The 24238-nt window shown below is 37.7% G+C and overlaps 1 protein-coding gene across 9 annotated transcripts in view; it reads left to right on the top strand.

The window, feature by feature from the left end:
• The window catches only part of PTK2 (protein tyrosine kinase 2), a 352445-nt gene that overhangs the window by 61444 nt on the left and 266763 nt on the right, over positions 1-24238 (top strand). For 6 of the 9 annotated variants that reach the window (XM_064384646.1, XM_012461207.2, XM_021672086.2 and 3 more), the window contains exons 3-4: positions 7872-7956; positions 19798-19886. The exons of 1 other annotated variant lie outside the window; for it this stretch is intronic. The gene's annotated coding sequence lies outside the window, so the exon portion shown is untranslated. The remainder of the gene's footprint in view (positions 1-7871; positions 7957-19797; positions 19887-24238) is intronic. 2 more of the 9 variants (XM_064384638.1, XM_064384629.1) reach the window with 1 other exon arrangement.

Here is a 24238-nt window from a genome sequence, read left to right as displayed (position 1 = left end):
CCTATGAAATGCTATGCGATTACTGAGGAGTGATTTACTTCCAATTATATAGTCACCGTTGAAATAGGTGTGAGGTGGTAATGTATGTTTTGTGTATTTGAAGTGGAGAGTACTATAAATATTTATTAAGTTTACTTGTTCCAGGTCTGAGTTCAAGTTCTGAATATCCTTGTTAATTTTCTATCTCGTTGATCTATAGAATCGTTAGCTCTTCTTGTTGCATTGATCCTTTTGCCATTATGTAATGTCATTCCTCGCCTCTTTTGATCTTTGTTGCTTTAAAGTCTACTTTATCAGAGGTGAGAATTGCATCTCCTGCTTTTTGTTTATTAGTTTATTTTTACTCTCTGTTCAATTGGTAAATCTTCCTCCTTCTCTCTGAGTCTTTGTGTATTGTTTCATGTAAGATGGGCCCGGATGCAGCATACCGATGGGTTTTGGCTTTTTATCCAATTAAAATGTATATAAGTTTAATACCAGCATTTGATGCTAGCTGGCTGTTTTGCCCATTAGTTGATGTGAATTTTTTATTGTGTTAAAGTTCTTTGCTTTTTGATATATTTTTGGAAAGGCTGATATTGGTTGTTCCTTTATATGTATAGTGCTTCTTTCAGAAGCTCTTGTAAAGCAGGCCTGGTGGTGGTGAACTCTCTAAGTACTTGTTTGTTCGCAAAAGATTTAATTTTTCCTTCGCACATAAAGCTTAGTTTGGCTGGATAGGAAATTCTGGGTTGAAAGTTCTTTTCTTTAAGGATGTTAAATATTGGTCCCCACTCTTTTCTGGCTTGTAGGGTTTCTGCTGAGAGATCTGCTGTAAGTCTGATAGGTTTCCCTTTATGGGTAACCTGAACTTTCTCTCTAGCTGCCCTTAGTATTTTCTCCTTCATTTCAACCCTAATAAATCTGGCAATTATGTGCCTTGGGGTTGGTCTTCTTGAAGAATATCTTTGTGGTGTTCTCTGTATTACCTGGAGTTGAATATTACCCTGCCTTGCCAGGTTGGGAAAATTTTCCTGAATGATATCCTGAAGAGTATTTTCCAACTTGGATTCATTCTCTTCATCACATTCAGGTACACCTATCAAACGTAAATGAGGTCTTTTCACATAGTCCCATATTTCCTGGAGACTTTGCTCATTCCTTTTCATCCTTTTTTCTGCATTCTTGTCTTCTCGTTTCATTTCACTGAGCTGGTCCTCGACTTCTGATATCCTTCCTTCTGCTTGATCAATTCGACTGCTTAAACTTGTGCATGCTTCGCGAAGTTCTCGAGTTGTGTTTTTCAGCTCCATCAATTCACTTATATTCTTCTCTAAATTGTCCATTCTCATTAACATTTCGTCAAACCTTTTTTCAAGGTTCTTAGTTTCTTTGCATTGGGTTAGAACAAGTTCTTTTAATTCACAGAAGTTTCTTATCACCCACGTTTGGAAACCTGCTTCTGTTATTGGAACACCCGTGTAATCTATTAAGCCTTGTTCCGTTACTGATGAGGAATTGCAATCCCCTGTAGAGGGAGAGGCATTCTGATTTTGAGTATTCTCTACCTTTTTACGCTGGTTTCTTCCCTTCATTATACATTTGTCCGTCTGTCGTCTTTATAATTACCGACTTTCTAACTGGGTCTCTGACGTCCAACTTGTTGATTCCCTGCGCCGAAATCTGAGCAATCCACTGAGCCGGCCAAAACAGCGGTGTTAAGATTGATGGTGCTTTTCTGCCCGGGAATATCCGGACTCTGCACCAAGAACTGGCGTGCTAAGGCACCAGCAAAACCGCCACGCCGGCCACAAGAGTCGCCCTGGCGACCCGTGGAGCTCCTCCACTGGGAATCTCGTGGTCCGTGAGCAACTAATATTCGTCTGAAAGTGTGGCGTCCTCTCGTTCTTTGCGCTTTCACTGGGAGGTACGTGCCCGAGCTGCTAATCATCAGCCATCTTGGATCTCTCCTCCATTTTCTCATATTTTTAAAAAGGATATTTAGCAGATCTTAGACAAAATATACTAAAAGATATTAAAGTCACTTGCAGCTTTTCTGAATGAATCAGGATTCTCAATATGAACACCTGTTATTTTTAATACACAATATTTTAATATGCAATAAATTTTCCCTTTTCACTCAATATCTGTTACAGCTTCTGTTAGATTCACTTTCTCTAAAAGCCCTTCCAGCATATTTTTCCAGTTTGCCATTCCTTTTTTTTTTAAATGATTTTATTTTGAAAAAGTTTTATTTATTTATGGAAAAGATGCAGGAATACCAGGTGCATATAGTGAACTCCCTGTGCCCCTCATTTAGATTAATGAGTTGTTAACATTTTGTCACCAAATTCCATGTACTCACTTGTTTTTTGTCTGTCTATATGTATATATGTATGTTTGTGTGTGTACGTATGTGTGTGTGTGTGTGTGTGTGTGTGTATATATATATATATATTTTTTTTTACTAATCTCTTTGAGAGTAAGTTGGAGACATGCTCTTTACCCCAAAATATTTCAGTGAGTATTTGCTAGGAGCAAGGATGTTGTTCAACACCACATTGTAGTTGCTAAAATTATCAAATTTATAAAACTTACCATTGCCACATGATACTATCTGGTATATAGTTCATGGTTATATTTTATTTTATTTTTTTGAGGAGGAATTTTGCTCTTGTTGCCCAGGCTGGAGTGCAGTGGTATGATATTAGCTCACTGCAACCTCTTCTGGGTTCAAGCAGTTCTCCTGCCTCAGCCTCCCAAAGTTCTCGGATTATAGGCGTGAGCCATGGCGCCCTGCCATATTCATATTAAAAAAAAAAATTTTTTTTAAATCCTACAGCACCCAGTATTCCCAGGCAGTCTCTCAATCCCAGTACTAACCAGGCCTCACCCTGCTTAGCTTTTGAGATTGGGTATGTTCAGGGGGTCTGACTGTAGACCATGGTCATATTTTGCCAAGTAATGTTCCTTATAGCAGTTCTTTCCCTTGATTCAGGATCCTATCTGGAATCACTTGTAATGTATAGTCATGTGATTTGTCTTGTCTCCTCTTGTCCTCATCCTCATCCTTGTCCTTGTCTTGTGCCTTGTCTTTCTGAAAGAGTCTCACTCTGTCACCCAGACTGGAGTGCAGTGGTGCTATCTTGGCTCACTGCAAGCTCCGCCTCCTGGCTTCAAGGCTGTCTCTCAGTCTCCTGCCCCAGTCTCCCAAGTAGCGCCACCACACCTGGTTAATTTTTTTGTTTCACTGTGTTGGCCAGGCTGGTCTTGAACTTCTGACCTCAGGTAATCTTCCCGACTTGGCCCCCCAAATGCAAAATAGTGTTTCTTTCCTGGTGTACTGTTGTATTTTAGGGTAAGGGTGTTGTTCGTCATGAACATAACTGTTAATCCCAACTTCTTCAAGCAAAAGTCTGTGTTTATTACCTGCCCATCCTATCAGGGATATATATGTTAGGATATGTCAATATAAACAGTAAGTATAGCTGGAGCTAGTGATGAGTGAATGTGAATAGAAAAAAAGTATGTGGATTTATTTTTTTCATTCAGCACACAGTTGAGTACCTCCAGTGGCTCAGGCCCAGTACTCTGTTCTTTTCTCTTGTTCATTTTTCCCCACTCATCTTTCACATGATTACTTGGTGATTTGGAGTTGTTTTTGTCACTTCCTCTAGTTTTTGATGTTAATTTTAGTAACAGTCTCTCCTTTTTAAAAGGCATCTTTCTTTGTTAATTTGCGACATTGAGATTATCACTAATAGTTAATGCCAGAGGATGAAAAATAATTTTCCATTATATAAACCTTATATGAAATGATTCACCATAAAAGGAATAAATGTGTACATACTACCTAGTTTTTATCTCCTAGTGACAACAGCTTTGAAATAAAAAAAATCCTGGTAGAATAATGGTGTTTGGGTATATATATGACATAGGTGACAACATGACCTAGAATGAGGGACTAGATGTGACTTTTAGGCCACATGGCCAGAAATGGTACATAAGATTTGAATGGGGAAGATTTGTGCAACCCAAAATGATAATTTTATTCTGGACCTGCAGGGTTGATGAAGGCTGCCTGTTGGATTTGTGTGGAGACTGTGGATCCTAACTGTATCATTATTTGGTGGACTCAGGGTGGATGCGACTTGATCATTGTTAGAGCTGAACTTGCAGTGTATGGAGCTGAACTTGTATAGTGCACATGTCAGTAGCAGTGATACATTTGGGGAAACTTGGATCACTTATGTATGCTTGTCATTAATTCTTTTGCAATTTCTTGAAAAATTTTGAATTAGTAAACCTAATTTGAAAATAAAAGTTATAGTTCTTGGCCGGGCGCGGTGGCTCAAGCCTGTAATCCCAGCACTTTGGGAGGCCGAGGCGGGTGGATCACGAGGTCAACAGATCGAGACCATCCTGGTCAACATGGTGAAACCCCGTCTCTACTAATACAAAAAATTAGCTGGGCACGGTGGCGCGTGCCTGTAATCCCAGCTACTCAGGAGGCTGAGGCAGGAGAATTGCCTGAACCCAGGAGGCGGAGATTGCGGTGAGCCGAGATCGCGCCATTGCGCTCCAGCCTGGGTATCAAGAGTGAAACTCCGTCTCAAAAAAAAAAAAAAAAAAAAAAAAAAAGTTATAGTTCTTTTGAATTTGGCTTTAAATGTTTAGAATAAGTCTTTAGATTTAAAGATTAGGATATACTTTTATTCATTAGACAATAAAGTTTACTGTGTATACATCTGGAAGATTGTTCAGACTGTTGAAGAAAATGTATCCTCCTTTGTGTTTGTCCCCAGCCCTTACCTTTTCTTCTCCAACCCTACTTTTATTCATGTAAGAAGATGTAAGAAGGGAGGAAACCAGGGTGTAACTTTTGATGCAAAAATACTCTTTTTTCAAAAAAATATTGAGAATGGGGTGTTACTATATTGCCCAGGCTGGATTTGAACTCCTGGGCTTAAGCAGTCCTGCCACCTCAGCCTCCTGAATAGTTGACATTACAGGCATACACCACTGTACCTAGCTAATTGTTTTTTTTCCTTGAGCTGAATCTCACTCTGTCACCTGGGTTGGAGTACAGTGGCACCATCTTGGCTCACTGCAACCTCCACCTCCCTGGTTCAAGCAATTCCCCTGCCTCAGCCTCCTGAGTAGCTAGGATTACAGGTGCACACCACCATGCCCAGCTAATGTTTTTGTATTTTTAGTAGAGTCCAGGTTTCACCATGTTGGCCAGACTGGTCTGGAACTCCTGACCTCAGGCAATCTGCCTGCCTTGGCCTCCCAAAGTTCTGAGATTATAGGCATGAGCCACTGCGCCCAGCCTAAAATATTTTTATTATGGAAACGGAGTCGTTTGTAAGTGGATTTTATTGAGAAGAGGATAACACAGCTTGTTCAAATGTTTGCATGGCATTTGTACAGTAATCATGAAGGCTGTTTTTCTTTTAGGACATACTGTGGCTGCTGACAGATATTTACCCAAGGTGTGGTACAGAGTTGTTTCCTCAGCTGAAGCACTTTGTTTTGTACCACTGAGTCTAAGGCTGGCCCCAAAAGCAGTGGCAGGGCAGTTCCCGTAAGGCAGTGCCCCAAACTATCCTGGAATGGGGCTGGGTGATCAGTCTAGAGCATTCGTTGGGGAAACTTACAGAGGATTATGACAATCCTCATGACAGCCAAAAAAAAAAAAAAATGCAGTGGGAGTGTTCTCTTTAGCTATGTCTGTATCAAGGGAATTAAAGTGTGGAGTTTTTATGGGTTTGAGAAATTTGTCTCAGGTCCAGGGCTAGTTTCCTTCAGTGTTCCGTGCAGCAACTTAGATACCTGTGCCTGGGAATGTTTCAAGGCTCCGTACTGGGTTCATGCCTGCTGGGGAAAACTTGCACCTGGCTGGGTCACAGAGCAGTCAAGGCACCCTGATATTTGGTCAGGACATAGAATGAAAGCACAGGGAAACAGAACAACCCTACACTAGTGGACTTAGTGAGGGGTGCCTTCTGTTTGCATCATCTCTCTTTGCATGAGAGGCGCAAAGAAACTCTGAATTTAGTACCGTGTATTGTGATAGATGTGAAGAGGAGGTTGTGTTGTCATCTTAGATAACTGTCAGAATGAAGTAGAGAGCAGTTACATTTGAAGATACGAAAAATGAGATTGTACTGAGTATAGTTTTCAACAGAAGAAATAATTTCAGTCATACTCTTTTTGTTTTGTTTGTGAGAGATGGGGTATTGCTATGTTGCCTGGGCTGGACTTGAACTACTGGGCTCCGGTGATCCTCCTGCCTCAGCCTCCCGGATAGCTGGGACTACAGACGTGCAGCCACTGCCACCATGCCCAACTAAATCATAATCTATATGTAAAGATTACATTGTAGTAAATACATGTTATCCTTTTGTGATCACATTAAAAATACATAAATGTATTTGATATATTTTGGGCCTAGGAATATGTAGTTACATTAAACCCTGTAGGTGGTAATCCCATTATTTTTGTTTTCTTGCCTATTTTTATTAGGTTAAATCAGGTTTCTTTTTTTTCTTTTTTTTTTTTTTTAACTGAAGATGACATTTGCTTTTCTTAAACTTGGGAGATACGTACTAGCAAATTTCTGTACTCAAAGGTGGTTCTTAGGTAGTAATCCAAGGGTGCCAATTAGAGTATACTTTAAGCCACCTGTAATTATATCCAGACTTTATATATACTTAGCCCATAAAAATAAACTTTCATTCTCTCATATTTAAGTCCATTTTATATAGACAAATTCATGGCATAACTTTATTTTCAGAAAATCAGATGTGGAAATACAACCACAGCTGAAGTAAGTTATAATTTCCCCAGGAAGTAAGTATAAAACTATACAATAATGATTATAAAAATAAAATTTACATTTTTAAACATATTTTTGCAGTTTCTTGCCCTCCATCACTCATTTTAAAAAATGGATGTTCTTAGGGCCGGGCGCGGTGGCTCACGCCTGTAGTCCCAGCACTTTGGGAGGCCGAGGCGGGTGGATCACAAGGTCAAGAGATCGAGACCATCCTGGTCAACATGGTGAAACCCTGTCTCTACTAAAAATACAAAAAATTAGCTGGGCATAGTGGCACCTGCCTGTAATTCCAGCTACTCAGGAGACTGAGGCAGGAGAATTGCCTGAACCCAGGAGGCGAAGGTTGCGGTGAGCCGAGATCTCGCCATTGCACTCCAGCCTGGGTAACAAGAGCGAAACTCCGTCTCAAAAACAAGAAAGGATATTCTTAAAAATGTGCAAATTAGGTGTATATTTTAATGACAACTGAAATACAGGAGATCCATATTTCTATATTATATTTATATAATCCTTATTTCTTTGTCTAGGAGCAGAAATGAAATGCTTTTAGTTGTTGCTGTTAATTATCCTTAAATCTGTTTTTGATGTTTAGCTTTCCTGTTTGTGAATGAACTAATTTATTAGCTATTAAGATGCATGGAAAGGCCGTATCCCAATAGAGCAGTAGTCATTATAATAGCTTTATATAATTAACTGAAAGCAGTATTTTTCTCTAAAAGGTTATCTTCCTAGAAAGTTTTAAAAAAAGATGTTGTTCTCTAGAATATCCTTTGTCCTATTGGACTGATGAACTACAGATAATGGTAATTTTTAGATTTAAAGCTGTTGTGGGACGTAAGTTTAAAATTTTATGTAGTATTTCAATTTGTATCTTTGCTATGCTTAAAAATCATAGCAACCAAAGTCTCTGATGTGATGTGTGCTGTGACACATTCGGAGATGGTTCTGTAATTTGCTGGTAAAGGTGTGAAATTTAAGGAGGTCCAGTTTTTGAATTGGTTACAGATTGTTTCTGAGATAGATCAAGGTCTGATCTCTCTTTTCTTTTTAGGTCAACTAAAGATGCCCCTGAAACATAACAACAGTGTTGGTCGGGTGCAGTGAGGCAAGAAGGCCCCTCCACATTTGCATCCCAGGTAGCAAATGGACCCAACAAGTTTTTATTTTTGCTTTTAGTTGAAGTGTCTTTTATTATAGTGGCTCTTCCTTCCCTGTTTTACCTTTTACCTCTTTGTAGACTTTGTGAGTACTCAGGACATTATTAAGAATTTAGAATGATGTTGATTTATCTATATAGTACATGTTTGTCTTCCTTTGACCTCTTTAGGTGATGTAGATATATAAAAATTACAGTGCTCATTGATCCTGCTTCTCGTTTTCCCACAATTGATTTTATTAGTTAAAAAGATTGAATTCACAAAGCTATAAGGTTCTGACCTACTTAATTTTTTTTATTTCTAATTTTAGAGACAGAGTTTTACTCCAGCTCAGGCTGGAGGGCAGTAGCACTATCATAGCTCACTTGTAGCCAAGTAATCCTCTTGTCTCAGCCTCCTGAGTAGCCAAGACTACAGGTGCATGCCACCTTGCCTAGCTAATTTTTAAAAATTTTCTCTTTGAAGAGATGGGGTTTCACTTTATTGCTGAGGCTCTGATCTACTCTAAAAATGAGGACATACTGAGCATTAAGATTACATAAACAGCACATTAAGAAAAACTTTCATTTTGTTGGTTTCAAATAACAGAGTGAATCTCAGAGGTCTGTGCAAGCCAGTTTGGAACTGGACTCAGCTTTGAACCCCTCCTAGTCTTCCCTTGTCTCTAGTATAGGATAACCCCCTTTATAATCAGGCCGAGGTATTAATAACTTTCTTCTGGGAGGACCTGTCTACATTTGATGGATCCTGGGGCCAGAGAACCATGGATACATGTTAGCCTAGATGTTATTTATGCTCTCCAAAAATCTGTCAGGATAAGTCACTCTGAGGCATAGTTGCTTACCTTTGGAGTGGGGGTGCTTGCCTTTGGTGAGTTGTAATCCTGATTCTTGATGCCTTCTTGAGTTGTTAATATGAATCATTTTTTTCTTTCCCACAGTAGCTCCTGCTATAATATGCCCTGGGGCCCTGGAATGTTTCATGGGTGGAGAGTGGTAGCTTTTTTTCCTTCAGTTTGGTTGTATCATTTATGGATAGTTTGTCAAACAGATATAAAGTAAACATTTATATGTTGTTGAAAAGTTGTTCCTATTTCCCCCTTTCTTTAAGGCTCTTATAGTTCTAATTAGCTGTGCACATTTAACAATTGTGATAATGCTTTTCTAACCTCTGATTGATGATTGATTTAAGATCATGTGTTACTTGTTAATGTTGGAATTGCAGTGCTGATTACTTACACAAATGTATTAGAAAAATGAATTGATGTAGTGGATTTTCCTTCAGTTTTTTTATTTATGTTTTAATCATTTTATTTTGGAAATTTAAAAATATTTACAAAAGTAAAGAGAATAGGATAATGAGCCCTAGTTGTAACATTCTGTTCCCTGTTCCAGACTTTTTTGCTGGAGTATTTTATTTTATTTTATTTTTTATTTTTTTTGAGACGGCGTTTCGCTCTTGTTACCCAGGCTGGAGTGCAATGGCGCGATCTCGGCTCACTGCAACCTCCGCCTCCTGGGCTCAGGCAATTCTCCTGCCTCAGCCTCCTGAGTAGCTGGGATTACAGGCACGCACCACCATGCCCAGCTAATTTTTTGTATTTTTAGTAGAGACGGGGTTTCACCACGTTGACCAGGATGGTCTCGATCTCTTGACCTCATGATCCACCCACCTCGGCCTCCCAAAGTGCTGAGATTACAGGCTTGAGCCACCGCGCCCGGCCTTCTACACAGTTTTTTAAAAAATTAGCTTAGCGTGGTATTGTGCACCCGTAGTCCCTGCTGTTCCGCAGGCTAAGGAAGGAGGATCACTTGAGCCCAAGAGTTTAAGCCTATATGTTTCACTTTTGCTTTTGACTATTAGAGAGCAATGGTAACTCTCATACATTATTGATGGGAGCATAAATTTGTACACCTACTTTGGACAGTAGTTTATCAGTACATAGTAAACATTAAATATACCCACATTCTTGGATCTAGTGGTTCCACTCCCATGTGCACACACAACAGAAATATGTGCACATGTGTACAAGACCTACAGAATTCAGCACATACCACAAATTGGGGCTTCTCCCCTTGAGTCCCTGCAGAGCTGGTTGTTAAATTTTTATCAGCACATCTTACATGCATATATCCCTGTCTTTGACACACATTGATGTATTTATGATATCTAGAACACTGTTTGGCATTTAGTAGGTGCTCACTTAATCTTAGCAGAATGAATGGAAGAATAATCCTTTTAGCATGGTTTTTGGGTGATTGGGAATGTTGCTAGTTTGTTAGGACTCCGTTTATCGATTTTATTAGTTGAAATTTTGGGTTGCAAATGGCAGAAGCACACTTCATATTAGCTAAATTAGAAAAAACACGTATAATTTTAAGTAATTCGGAATTTCAGGGGTTGGGTTGGTTTCAGATGTGCTACCCTGCTTCCCTCCACTCTCTTCTTTCTGCACCACAGCTTTGTCTTGGGGAAAATTCTTCTTTTCTTCCTCTATTGACTGATATTAATGGACTAGTGTACTTCAATAGGTCAGTGTGGGGGATTGAAGAGGTGCAATGTGCTTGTACCCCACTATTTGAATGGCACAGATTCATGGTTCCGTAGAAGTTGGCATGCTGTTACTAAATAAATAAATGATACTGGACAGGTATTCCTGCATAGTTTCCTTATGGGAATTGTCAAGTTTTACAAGGTGTCACATAAATGCCTGATGTTTTACTTTTAGAAACAGAGAAGTCCTTATATGTAGTTTATGCCCTTTCTACAAATAGTACTTACGGAGATGAGAATGCCTTGTTGAAGGTCACACTGTAAGTTGAGAAACTGCATTTGAATAAAATTGTGTCTTAACTCCAGGAAACACAAGTTTCCAGTCTTACAAGTAACTTATTTTAAATGTTAAGCAAATTAAGACTGTAACTGGGAAAGGGGATAGTTATTGTTACTAAGAAAAGGTAATATTTTATTCAAGACACTATCAGTATCTGGTTTGAGGGTGGCAAGTACAAGTAATTATCAAAAACTGGTAGAAGAGAAAACATCTTGCTAGAGAGAGAGAGAGTTGTTTTCAGAAGTGAACTTTATATGCAGAAAATAGGAATATTCTATAATAACAGATGGTCAGAAAATTTCATCACTATTATAGCAGAGGCTTAGCAGAATATAGACTTGATAAACATTACTTTTTAAAAATTTTGAGGCCATTTAGCAGGAAGATTGGGCAGGTGTTTAGATCTCTTAGAGCAGTCAGGGCCATCATAAAGTCTTGTGCATCTGAGTCAGATGGGAAGCCACTGGAGGATCTTGAGCAGAGACGTGACATAAATTTTAAGACTTGTTGAGATAGTTGTGTTCTAAAGAAAAGGAATCAAGGATGATGTCAAGGTGTTTTCATTAGCAATTAGGTGAATGGAGTTGCTATTTACTTAAAAAAGTTTTCTTGTAATTTATATTTTTTTGAGACAAAGTCTCATTATGTTGCCCAGGCTGCTAGCGTGTGGTGGCTATTCACAGGCATGATCATGGTATGCTAACAGCCTCAGACTCCTGTCCTTAAGCAGTCCTCCTGCCTCAGCCTCCCAAGTAGCTGGGACTGCAGGCGCATGACACTGACCTCAATGCTATTTACTGATTTGGGAAAATCTGTTTCAGGATTAGGTTTTTAGGGGAAAGCCAGGGGTTTATTTTCAATTTCTTATAATTGTAAACAAGATTTTGGGGCAGTGATTTATTAGATTTATGATTTATTTTTGTAATGCGTATAGTTCCTTTATGAATTTTAGTTATTTATTTTTATTTCTCTCTTTTTCTTGGTTGATCTTCTAGAACTTGTTTCTGAATACTAGAAACAATTTGTTATATATATATATATATGTTTTTTTTTTTTAATAAAAAAAATTTTTTTGTCCTTTAGCTCTGTGGATTTATTTTATGTTTATTGGTTCCTTTTTTTATCTTCCTCTTGTGAGGAACTTTAATCTTTGTCTTGTAAGACTTGAAAATCTTTACTCACTGTCTTATAGAGACTTTGTGTCTGTTTTTTTAAATTGAGATATAATTCACATACCATGCAATGAGTACAGTCACCACTATCAATTTTAGAAATTTCCATCACCCCCAAAATTCACGCCAAAAATAGGTGGGTGGAAACCCATACCCACCAGCAATCACTCTTCATGATTCCTTATCTTTAGCTCAAGAAAACCAGTAATCTACTTTCTTATAGATTTGCCTATTCTGGACGTTTTATATAAATGGAATCATGCCGTATGTGATCTTTTGTGGCTTCTAACACTTGGCTTAATGTTTTCAAGGTTCATCCATGTTGTAGCATGTATCAATACTTCATTCCTTTTTATTGCTGAGTAATATTTGACAATAAATATACTTTTATACAGTAAGTATACAAATGTTCTAGGATTTAGCCTGCCAAAATCTTGCCTGATTTTTCTGTCTTTTGGCAGCAGTTTTTCTGTGAATGCACAGCCTCCTCCTTCTTCCCAGAATTGGTAAATACATACCAAAGGTAAAAGTAACTTCAGATCTGCTCAACGTCTGTGGTGCTGAAGTTTTTAGCCCCTCCTGTTCTTGCTGCCTTTTAACAGATTTTTTTTATATTTTATGCTACTTTTCTATTTTTTTCTAAAGGAAATGCTCTTCTGTTGCCAGCTGTTGGATCTGTCTTGGATTCAGAAATCTCATCTTTTTTTTTCCCCCATTACAGTTGTTAAAAATCCTGGTTTTAAAAAGTCAGGGAAGGAGGAATCTTAGTAAGTTAGCTGTGTCTAAACTCCCCTCTTGTTTGTCTTCTGTGTGCCCTGATGAGGCAGCTGATTTGAGTTGCTGCTGCTGTTAGGATCCTTGGACAGCAAAAGAGTAAATGAATACATTATTTCTGTTGTATCATAGGAGATGCAGATATCCATAATTTATTGATTTAGCTAACAAATTTTTATATGGCTTGCTTCCTTTAAAGTTCAGACATTTTATGAATTCAAGAGTTTGCTAGTCCAGTGTAAAAACATTACGTTGTAATTGTTTCAGTTAAAGTAGATATGGCTTTGACAGTTCTGCTTACTGTAGTTCTGGTCCTTGAAAAAAGAAATGTTAGGCTGGAAGCAGCGGCCCATGCCTGTAAGCCTAGCGCTTTGGGAGGCTGAGGTGGGCGGATCACTTGAGGTTAGGAGTTCAAGACCAGCCTGGCCAACGTGTTAAAACCCCATTTCTACTAAAAAATACAAAAATAAGCTGGGCATGGTGGTGGGCGCCTGTAATCCCAGCTTACTCGGGTGGCTGAGATACGAGAATTGTTTGAATCTGAGAGGAGAAGGTTGCAGTGAGTTGAGATTGCACCACTCCACTGCAGCCTGAGTGACAGACTTTTCTCAAAAGTAAAAGAAAAAAAGAAATGTTAAATACTTTTATTCAGAGTGGAACTTAAAAAATTGAGTAATTATATTTAACATGCATTGAGCAGAAACATTTCTAGTTTCACAAACCACTGAGAGTCATGTGGTTGAGGAGAATGGGGTCAGTGGGAAAGCGTAGAATGTGGAAATGGACGTTTGGATAGTGCCAGGAGTAGGGTAAGGCATTTGTCTTGGCATAAAATCTAGAGTCACCAAAAACCTCAGTAATCGAGATAAATAATAATTTAATGCAGCCTTTTTTTGAAACCGGGTCTCACTCTGTCGCCCAGGCTGGAGTGCAGTGGCACAATCATGGTTCATTACAGCCTCCACCTTCTGGGCTCAAGCAGTCCTCCCACCTCAGCCTCTTAAGCTGGGACTGTAGATATGTGCCACCACAACCAACTATTTTTAAAATTTTTTGTAGAGACAGGGTCTCACTATGTTGCCTAGGCTGGTCTCAAACTCCTGGACTCAAGCGATCCTCTTGCCTTGGCCTCCCAGAGTGCTGAGATTATAGGCATGAGTCCTCGCGCTTGGCCTACAGTATTTTTAAGAGTCAAACATTTATGCAAAAAGCATCTGTGATGAACAATATACTTTTACTTTAATTTTTAAATTTTTTTTAAAACAGGATCTTGTTCTTTCACCTAGATTGGTGTGCAGTCACACAGTTCATTACTCACTGCAGCCTCAGCCTCCTCTCTCTCAAACAGTCCTCCCACCTCAGCCTCCTGAGTAGCTGGTACTACAGGCATGTGCCACCACCCCCAGCTAATTGTTTTGTTTTGTTTTTTTTTTAAGAGATTGAGTTTCACTATGTTGCCTAGGCTGAAGATACATTTTAAAGTAATTTTTAAGAAGGTATAGAAGAGTATGTAGAGTACATTATATTGGTGTAATGCAGAAGAAACTGCATCTGCATATATGCTTTCTTGTGTATGAGTGGAACACCTCTAGAAGGTTACACAAAAATTAGGAAGAGTGATTCTATGTAGAGAGAATGCGATGGAAAGAAGATAGGGTGAATGTGAAAAGGGGGTATGTTTATGGTTCATTGCATATCCATTTGAATTTTGTACCATGTATTTAATAATAATTGTATTTTCTTTTCTTTCCTCTTTTTTTTTTTTTTTTTTTTGGTATGTTTGTTTGGTTTTGTTTTTTTTGGAGATAGTCTTGCTCTGCCGCCCAGGCTGGAGTGCAGTGGTACAATCTTGGCTCACTGCAACTTCCACCTCCTGGGTTCAAGCAATTCTTGTGCTTTAGCCTCCTGAGTAGCTGGGATTACAGGTGTGTACCACCACACCTGGCTAATTTTTGTATTTTTAGTAGAGATTGGGTTTCACCGTGATGCTCAGGCTGGTCTTGAACTCCTGGCCTCAAGTGATCCACCCACCTCAGCCTCCCAAAGTGGTGGGGTTACAGATGTGAGTCACTGCTTCCAGCCTGTATCTTCTTTTCTTTTTTTTTTCCCCAATTAAACTTACAGCAAATATACCATGCAGGTATATTTTCTGTTCAAAAGAATAAATGAACATAAAAAGCAAATATTTTAAAGAAACAACATCCAGTAAAGTCCTCAGTACTTAGAAATGAAATACCTTTCTGAATAATACGTGAGTCTAAAATTGAAAGAGAAATTAGAAAATGTTCCAAAATTAGAAAATTATTTCAAACAGAATAGTAAAAATATAACATCAGTCTTTATCATGCAACTTGAAAGAATACTTAAGAGGGAACTTTATAACTTTAAGTGCTTATATAACTAAAAGGAAAAAAAAGCATCAATTGTCTATGTTTTTACCTTAAGAAGCTACAAAAACACGAAATAATGAGACATAAAGACAGATCAGGAAGAGCGTGGCGCATTGAAGCATAGGGCAGAAGACAAAGGAGTTTAAAATATATGTCTGTCTTGAAATCCTTGCCATTTAGGACTGGGAACTGCCTTATTCTTTTGATACTTGTTTGTTTTTGTTAATGAGCATTTTCCAATGTCAGTGAAAATTTTTCAGAAACACCATTTTAAAATAGTCATTTATTTTGATGTTCCAACCATTATTTATTAATTCCCCTTCTATTGAGCATGTAGGCTGTCGACAGTGTTTTAGTATTACAAATAAACCTTTTATTTAAGCCTCAAACTGTCTTAAAACATAGAAGAGATATATTGGAGGTTTATTAGACCAATCTGCCAGAAGTTACACTTGTAAGTACTCTGATCTGTGTGCTTGTCTTCTGACGGATTATGAACTCCTTAGAGGATAGGACTCTGTTCCAATTATTTTGGGATCCCTAATGCTTAACTTACTGCCTATTCACAGAAGAGGCAGACAGTAATGATGTACTTACAGTGACATGGAGCCTTTATTCATGTACTGGGTGCCCTCAAAACCCTTTATTAGGGTTATAATATTTAATTATCATAACTGTGAGAAATAATACCATTTTAAATTTCATTTAACTGATGAGAAACTAAGTTTAGAGAGAGGTTAAAAAAATTCCAAGGTCACAAATCTAATACTATGTGGCAGATTTTGGGTTTTGGGATACTTGAAATAAACTGAATGGACCTTTAAATTTAGGGTGGTGAAAAAGATGAAATCATTTGGGCTTCAGAGTTGCATGTGGCTTTGACTTTTTACTTTTATAATTTAATTGTATCACAAGTCCTTTACTTGTGTACGTGAGCCTCAGTTTTCTTTTTCTTGAAAATGATAGCAGTAATTGTCTCCAAGTTTATTAGGGGGTTACATTTTATTTTTCTTTAAAATATTTTTATTTTAAAAATAAAGATGGGGTTTCACCATATTGGTCAGGCTGGTCTTGAACTTCTGACCTCAGGTGATCCACCTGCCTCGGCCTCCCAAAGTTCTGGGATTACAGGTGAGAGCCACCGCGCCCAGCAGGGGGTTACATTTTAAAACACACACATTTAAAAGCCCCCTTGTACAGGGCTGGAACAATATTAAGCCCTTAGCCAGTGAATGGTTATTATCTCTTTTTCCTGTCTCTTTCACTTTAGACTTGTTCTTAAACTCTCAAAGCTTTTTTCTTTATTTATAAAAGTAAATGTAATTATATCATATTTGTAGATTTGTTGTAAAATATGAATAAGATTTACTTTTAAAATGCTTTTAACATTTTTTAAGTTAAAAATTTGTGATAAAATTTAATTTTAAAAAATTTGAAATCTATTAGTTTTTAAGTGTACTGTTGCAGTAGTATTAAATATATTACAGTTTTGTGAAACAGATCTCCAGAATTTTTTTCATCTTGAAAATGTGAAGCTCTATGCCCATAAAGCAACTTCTCTCCTTCTACCCCCATCCCTTGGAAACCACCGTGCTACTATCTACTTCCATAAATTTGACTCTGTTATATATGTTATGTAAGTGGAATCAGATGTTATTTATTCTTTTGTAACTGGCTTATTTCACTTAGTATAATGTCCTCAAGGTGCAGCGTGCGTTAGAATTTCTTTCCTTTTTAAGGCTGAATAATATTTCATTGAGTTTATATACCACATTTTGTTTATTTGTGGATGAACACCTGGGTTACTTCTATCTTTTGGCTATTGTGAATAATGCTGTGATGAATATGAGTGTATGAATATCTCTTCCAGACCCTGCTTTCAATTCTCTGGATTATACCCAGAAGTGGGATTGCTGAATCTTTATGGTGGTTCTGGTTTTAATATTTTTAGGAACCTCCATGTTGTTTTCCATAGCAGTTGTACCATTTTACATTCCCACCAACAGTGCTCAAGGGTTTCAGTTTCTTCATATCCTTACCAAACCTTATTTTCTGTTTTTTTTTTTTTTGTTTTTTTAATAGCAGCTATCATAATGGGTGTTAGGTTGGTTTTAACATTTTTTAATGATGAAAATTTTTAGAAAGAATTGGAAAAGTGACTCCTGAAATTTCTTGGTAAGCTGGAATAACATACATTGATACAAGTATGACAAAACCGAAAGCATATGGGAGGGAAATTGACCAAAAAAACCCAACTACTGTGTAGCTCTGTTTGGAAAGAAGAAAAGCTGTCTTATGTCTGTTGTTTTGAATATAGATATGAGGAGAGATGGGTCCACACTAGATGCTGCTATTATACATATATATTTTTAATATATATATAATATTTATATATTATTCATATATATATATATATATATATATTTTTTTTTTTTTTTGAGATGGAGATTCACTCTTGTTGCCCAGGCTGGAGTACAGTGGTGCAATCTCGGCTCACTGCAACCTCCGCCTCCTGGGTTCAAGCCATTTTCCTGCCTCAGACTCTCACGTAGCTGGGATCAAGCATGCGGCACCATGCTTGGCCAATTTTTTTTATTTAGTAGAGTTGGGTTTTCACCATGTTGGTCAGGCTGCTCTTGAACTCCTGATCTCAGGTCATCCACCTGCCTTGGCCTCCGAAAGTGCTAGGATTACAGGTGTGAGCCACCATTCCCAGCCTGATATTTTTTGAAAACAGAGTATGAGTCTAACTGTAGTAATGGTTAACTTTTTATGGCCATCATGAGGGATTAATTTAAATTGTATATTGTTGATTTTTCACGTTTAGCTGAGAAATGCAGGTTGTAAAGAGATTCACATTCACCACAAGGGGTCCTCCTGACACCATCAGACCCCTAGACTAGTATTAATATGTCTTCTAACAAGTAACTGAGAGCCTTTACATCCTTATCAGTGGTTTTCTCTGATTCACTTAACTTGGAAACTTAACCTAATTTGGAAAGACACAATTGTTTGATATTGTTGCTATTTGTTAAATAAGGTGAGCAGTCAAACTGTGGATAAATTGCGTTTTTAGGGTAAAAAACGTTCATGGTGATGAAATACATTGCATAAGTATATATGCATTTTCCATAAAATAAAAGTTTTATATTTGTTTTGGGCCATGTTAACTTTAAGTAACTACTGGATTGCCTTTTGATATTTGCATTATTATAGTCAGTATAAGCAAAAAAAAAATCCCTCTGTTTTATAACATATGGATAGATTGAAAATTTTGGTGAGCTTCTTATCCTGTCCTGTGTCATCATGCTTCTACCACTGCAACTGAAAAACTAATGCAACATCTTCTTACAGATATCAGCCTTTAAGAAAAAAGGAATTACGGCAGTTAATCCCTTAACAGTTTCTAAATCTGATTTTTAGCTTTGATCTCTGTCTATATGGCAAAACAGATATAAGAAATTGTCATTAATTAGAGTCCATGAAAATACTGCTTAGATTAATAAGGTCAGGGTTTTATTGTCTTTGCCTTTTTAGATAACGAAAGGAAATACTTTTTATCCCATTAATTTTAGAGGTACTTGAGAATACACATTGTAAAAGATAATTATTGTCTTACCCAATTGGCAGAAATATGAAATAAGATTTTCATGGTAAGAGTTGCATTTTCCCATCTATTTTATGTATTTTAGTGTTGCTTAATTCAGTGGTTATACTTATTTTCAGGTGATTTTAATAACCTCTGTCAAGTACCAGCTACGTGTATGGCATGTAGTGTGATGGCTTTTATCTGAATTTGTATTGGGGCAGGATTGCTGACACCAGAGGACTATTGCATGAATTTCACAATTTGGTGAATTAGGGTGTTGCATGGGGATAAGAGCAGTTTATCTGTCCCATATTCTTTGCTGTGTTTTTTCTCATGCTCTCTTTGTCCCTTTGGTCCTCACTGTGATTCATTTACCCTTTGGAGGCCTGTTTCCAGACTCTTCTCTGGAAACCTTTGTAGCATCTGGAGATAGGTGATACAATAGGTGGTGGTTTAACTGTGTGATCTGGCTGGTGTCCAAATGCCTGATGCATATCCCAGCTCTGCAACTGACCACTTAGTTGTGATATTAGGTATGTTACTTAATTTCTCTGTTCCTCTATTTGTTCATGTGTCATACATGGATTGTAATATCATCTATGTTGTTGGTTGTTAAAAGTATAAATTGAGAAAATAGGTGTAAAGCACTGCAGCAAATTGGTGAAGTACATGGACTCTAGCCAGACTGCATGAGTTAGATTTCCAGCTTTGCAACTCAAAAGCTGTGTGACATTGTGACTTTAAGTTACCTAGCCTCTCTGTGCTTCGATTCCTTCATTTGTAAAATGAGGATAACAGTATCTACCCCATGGGTAGTTTGTTAAGATAAGTAGATAAGTCAACATTTTTTAAGTACTTGGAAGAAGGCTTGGCACAGAGTTAGCATTAACCTGGTATCATCATGTCAAAATAATCATATTTCCATTGTTATTAGTGTTGCTATTATGCTATTTTGTGACTGGCACATAGTACTCAATAAGTGCTAGGTATTGTTACTGTCCTCATTTTACAGATGAAGAAACTGAAGTTCAGGATGTTGAAATGATTTTCTTTGTCTCACAGGCAGAACTGGGGCTCCTTTGGATCTTCTAGTTACATATTCAGTGCCTTCCGCAGTTTCCCCAGAGTTCCTCAAGAATAACGGAAGGGAGGTATAGTAATTGTTAAGAAACTTTGCAAAGAAAGTGAATAATGCCAATACCGTCACCTTTTGAAATTTGTTGGTATTTCCTGTTGTCTGTCTTCGGAAAGTGATTAGGTTTATTATGACTAATATTTCTTTAATCTTAATGAAGTCATAATTTTTGTTGATAGACTAAAATTTTTGAAAAATTGTTTTTGTGGTGGAAACAGCAAGACAAAATGACAGAAATAGTAATTAGTAATCTTACTGGAAATAAGCTCAGTATAAGATACCTGACATTCTAAAGTTAGGATATGTTGTAATTATCAAATGCTACTTGCAGGCACCATACTGTAAAAGTATCGAAGTTATTTAAATCTGTAACTGATTAATGCAAGCAGAAAAGAGGTGAAGGATGATATATTTAGAAATACACATGTATAATATGAATAATAATTTTCTTTTTCATTACTCCTGTCCACTGGCATAAAAGCATTTATTAGTGCTTTACTTTGCCAACAAGTGCAGCCTTGATGTTTGGTATTCCTTAAGAGAGACAAGATTATGACAATTAGATGAGAAATGTGAAAGTCAGGCTGGTATTTTTGTGAACTGCTTTTGGTGACATTTATAAGTAGTTCATCTCCTAATAGTTCATTCCCAGGGGCCTTCTCATACACGACCAGGCCAGATTGGACAAAATTGTGCATCGTATGAAGGGGTTTAGAGTTCCCTTTTATGCTTACTGATCTTGCTTATGACATTGTTTGCAACCCTAATGATGTTATCTAATCTCACATGCTATATTCATTTGTGCTCTGTTAAAATTTGTGGTGAAAATTTTAATAAGAGTATCAGAGTACTACAATTATGTGATGTATTTTTTATGTGGGGTGAGTGAGGAGAGACAGTTCACATGATTTTCGTAGACTTTATGTCAATTTTTATTTTCTCATATTCTTGAGAAAGCAAAGTTTTCGTAATGTTTAATTCAGTTATTTATTCAGTAAATATGTACTAAGCCTTCGTACTGTACTGAGATCTAGAAGTGAAGCAGTGCCCAGGATGGAGGCAAGCCATACTGTCACTCACGTCCAGCACAAACATATACCTTCTCTGTGGCCATGGGCTTGAAAAGAAAACAAATTCTCTTTGCCATCTTTTCATTACTTAAAGGTAATAGGAGGGTGGGTGGGATGTGACCTACACGTCTTACCATTTTAGGAAGGCCCTGGAGACAATATGTACAGAACAGACAGAATTTCCTTCTGTCATGGAGCTTGCATGGTAGTGGGGGCAGCCAGGCAATAATTTGAATGTTTAAGTAAATCATGAGGTGTTTTAGAAGGCGTAAGTGCTTTCGGAATAAAATGAAGCAGGGAGAGCAGATGGGCCATCCAGTTTCAGATAGGGTGGTCTGGATAGGCCTTGTCGAGTAGGCAACATTTGAACAAAGGTGTGGCAGGGGAAAGGGAGCAAGCCATGTGGATAATGCGGGGCAAGAGTGTCCCACATAGAAGGACAGGCAGTGCAGAGGAGGGCAGGGAGTGGCAAGGAGGTCAGTGTGGTTGGTGCCAAGGAAACTAGGAGATCCTTGGTGATGAGGCCAAGACAGAGGAGAGCCATATCACACACAGCCTTGCAGACTGTGCTAAGTATGTAGATGCTGATTCTGGAAAAGTTAGGGGACTGTTGGTGAGTTTTAAGCAGAGAAATAAAATTGTGTGATTGATGTTTTGGAAGGATCAGTGCACAACTCAGAAGGGTTCTGAATAGAGTGTAGGGCAGCCAGAGCTGGAGCAGAGAAACCAGGTAGGAGGCCTATGGCTGTAATCCAGGCAGCCTGGGCTGGGGTGAGGGCAGGAGATGTGGTAAGAAATACATATATTCTGGCTATATCTTGAAGGTAAAGGGTAGGAGTTTACTTTTCAAGTAGGATTTACCAGAATTGCTTTAAAATATGCCAATACTAAAAGAGTTTGATGTAAAGATCAGAGAACTTTTAAATAAATGGGTGGCTTTTATATTAGTATGTAGAATTCATAAATAAGAGAACATAGAGGGCTGCTTACTCTTTTCACTTATGTTGCCGTTAACTGTAGTCTATTTCTGTTCTTTTCAAGATGTCCCTGGATTAGGAATTTAAAAGAATAATTTGTCTTTAATATTTAGCAGGAATCAAATAATAATTGCCGTATCACCAAACTAGCTAGTACTTGCCTCATTTTGCAGCTCTTTGACCTTGGACAAGTTGTTTGACTTCTCTGAACTTCATTTTCCTCTTCTATGAAAACAGGGAAGTAGCTGCTTCACTGAGATTGTGTTATGGATTAAATACAGTTATTTTATATATAACTATAGTTGCTCAATAAACGGTATAGGTTCTTGTTCGCAATATTACCTGTATCCTCTTCAGCTTTTCTCAGTGGTGTGAGTTGGTTCCTAACATTTCCATAGGTGGTGCTTCAGTCTGGTCTCTGCTTAAGTCACCTTGTCTCTGGCCTGTAGAATTTATGCTCTTTCATATCTTATCTTCCTGTACTCTCAAGATCTTGTACATTAGGAGATGATATTTGGATGTTGAAATAAATTATGAAGTAGTTGCAGGGTTAGTAGAGAAAGCCCCATCTACTGGTCACTTTAAAGTCATAGAGACTGGGTTCATCCCTCTCCCTCATTTTCTACATTCCCTTTTCTTGTTTGTCCTCTCCTCTCTGTTCCTGCTACTGCATTAGCTCCAGATACCACCACCCTGTGCTTATACTACTCTGACTCCTGCTCAGGTGGTCCTGTGGCAGCTGTTCAGTCTGACTCAAAAATCCTTCCTGGGGTGGGGTGGTGTGCTGTGGTGTGAAGACCCTGGCATCTTAGATGAGCAAGTGGGCTTGGTAACTCCTGTGCCTCTTCTGAGTCGTATGACCCTGTCTTTAGTCTTAGTGCTCTCATTTTTAAAAGAAATATAATACCAAGTTTGCTTAAAAGATGTGAAAATTACATGTAATCAGTACTTAGTGTGTAGAATATAATTGTGGGTAATTAATGATGGTAGCTTTTTTTTTTTTTTTTTTTTTAAAGCTTTTGAGATCCGTAAGTTCCAAGATGGACTCAATTTGCTTGGACTATTTATCTGTTAGTTGATGGCTCAGATTAAACTCTAGTCCATTCTCACAGGAGTATGTCAGATATGCTTGCTGGTGGATGTGCTCTTATCTTTCCCATCATGGCAGTTGCCCTTTACAGTCTTGGTCTCTTAGTAATGATGGAGGCTGGGGATATTTTTTGTGTTTTCTAGTTGATCTGTTGCTTGTTTCCTCTGTTCTTTTCCTCACTAGCTTGCTTGTGTCTTACTGGAGCCCCTTTCTTCCCAGTATTCCCTGGGGTCAGAGTTCACGCTGGTGAATGATGTGTTTTCAGTCGAGCATAGAAGAGGTCACTAGAACTCTGGCTGCTGTTAGGAACCTGAAAGTCAATCTAGAGACAAAGCCATCATCAAGAGTAGCATGTTAGAAATGAAACAACTGTCTTGGGGCATCACTGGACACAAATAAGCCTCTTGTTCTTCTCAGCCTTTGTTAAGCTATTGTTTTCAGAAGTTAGTGACTTCATAACGCCTAGGCTATTTTCACTGTTAAGTAAAATACATGATTTTTTATTGGTTTATACACATGTATTACTAACAGAATTACCCACATTTAGGAAAGCTAGAACTGTATAGAGCCTCAGTGTGTCTTAGTATGTTCAGAGAACAAAGGCACCAGGAGCCTAGTTACTAATTACCTTACTGCTGAAGTGGAATGTGTTCAGATGGCAAAATTTTTGAGATGGTCTTGATTATCTCACAGTTTGAATGGAAAAACTAAGTAGCTCTGCATTTTTAAAAGTTGCTAGTATCAGATTGTAAGGGTGTTTTTCTGCCTTACTTCTTTAGTATGAGTTTATTATTTGCTGTGTTTTGAAACTAGGAAAGGAAATCATGTATCTTGGATTCCTAAATATTCCCTAAGCTAATTTTAAAGAATGTGGCTACCTCAAATTCTTGATTTTATGTTTTCAAGATATTTTTTAAAATTTATACTTTTACTATGAAAGTACCAACCAGGAAAAATATTTTACTACAAAAATATTTGGGTACCTAGAGACACAGAGACATAGATAAATCAGGATTTTTTTTTTTCCCCAGAAAGGATTTTTATTTCATCCAAGTAATTATTTTAACTCTAAGGTCAGAATTAGGTTATTAAAATGACAAAGGCATGACTTTGAAAACAAAAATGGTTTGAGAAGCCATGTACAGACATGATCTGGGTCAGACTTGATTTTCAGCTTACTCAATTTTAAAATTGGTTGTCAGTTTTGTAAACAGAAGACTGCTGGATGAAT

The sequence above is a fragment of the Aotus nancymaae genome, unplaced genomic scaffold (assembly GCF_030222135.1).
Source record: "Aotus nancymaae isolate 86718 unplaced genomic scaffold, 86718_ANA_hifiasm-v0.15.2.pri h1tg000036l, whole genome shotgun sequence".
Taxonomy (NCBI): domain Eukaryota; kingdom Metazoa; phylum Chordata; class Mammalia; order Primates; family Aotidae; genus Aotus; species Aotus nancymaae.
This window is presented reverse-complemented; position numbering and strand designations above follow the sequence as displayed.